The 1229-nt window shown below is 31.6% G+C and overlaps 1 long non-coding RNA gene across 1 annotated transcript; it reads left to right on the plus strand.

Annotated features, from left to right (window-relative positions):
• LOC108357311 (uncharacterized) lies at positions 1–311 on the plus strand. The gene is made up of 2 exons (XR_001846649.1): positions 1–111; positions 169–311. It is a non-coding gene; the product is annotated as an uncharacterized LOC108357311 (long non-coding RNA).
• Positions 312–1229: the final 918 nt, after the last annotated feature.

Consider the following 1229-nt stretch of genomic DNA (forward strand, 5'->3'; position numbering starts at 1 on the left):
CTCATGTTCGCATTCTGAACACGTTGACGAGTGCTCAATCTGTTTAGATCGGCGTACAGAGGTCATATTGCCATGCACGCATAGCTTTTGTACGCCTTGCATTGAACAATGGTTTGTAAATGACATAGTATTTGCGTAAAATGATTTAACCCGTTTGAACTCTTCTAGGAATGTCAATAATAAAACGTGTCCTATTTGTTCAGAGACACTTCTTAGTACAGACGAAACTTGGGTTATGCCTGATATTCCAGGCGTAGAAGAGATAAATGAAATAATTTGTGCAGAATTTATGAATTTAGCAAAAAACTAAAGAAACATGCCTGGCCTCCATGGTTGCTTGGTAGTTATTTGCCAGTGCTTTGACGAAAATAAACCTAAGAAACGCACGAGCGTCTTCCAGATTTGAAAGAAAAAACAGCAGTTAATCTATCTTTAAAAAGTTATGTAAATTGATTGAATTAGAGTTTTAATTCACATTTTAGTCGATGAAACTTTCAAAATAATTTTAAAATTTCAGTCGAACTTTGTAAGAGGTTGAAAAATTATTTCTTTTAAATCTGTAGGTAAAGGCGTTAATATGACACGATATTTTGAAATTTCAATGATTAAGCCATGATATACATACATATACTATGTATATACATACATACATACAACATTTTATTTGATCGATTTCATTTAACTCCATTTCATTACTAAATGCAGCCAATCTTACCTGAAATATTTCTCATAAAATATATTGTAGTATGAATAATGTTACAAAATATCATAACAATTTAATTGTGCAATGTTTGTTGAAAATTTTGCATTTATAAGTATTACACATTTGATTGTTTCCTCTTAAAATTCTTATTGGTGCAACAATAAATTAGTTATTGCATACATACATTAATATTTTAACATAAAATACTAAAGCTATAATTACACGCGAATAAATTACATATTTATTAAATTTATAAAGAACTATAAAACTAAGTTGTTGTAGTTACCATAGGGGGAGCGGCGCCGGATTTGTTAGAACTGCAGCTACCAGTGCCGCATTTGGCGTTGGATCAGTTGGCGCGCCGTTTAATTGTAACTTTTCCCTTAGCTAAATGCGACATATTAATTTTAACCTTGCTGTCATTGGTTTTTTTGACCCACACCTACAAGAGAAAAAAAAAGAAGTCTTAAATAAATCAACATTAAAAATTTTTCTATAAAGCTTACCACTTCGTTGCCGATGGCAG

This window comes from Rhagoletis zephyria, unplaced genomic scaffold, assembly GCF_001687245.7.
Source record: "Rhagoletis zephyria isolate East Lansing unplaced genomic scaffold, Rhagoletis_zephyria_1.1 Rzeph_scaffold_74263, whole genome shotgun sequence".
Classification (NCBI taxonomy): domain Eukaryota; kingdom Metazoa; phylum Arthropoda; class Insecta; order Diptera; family Tephritidae; genus Rhagoletis; species Rhagoletis zephyria.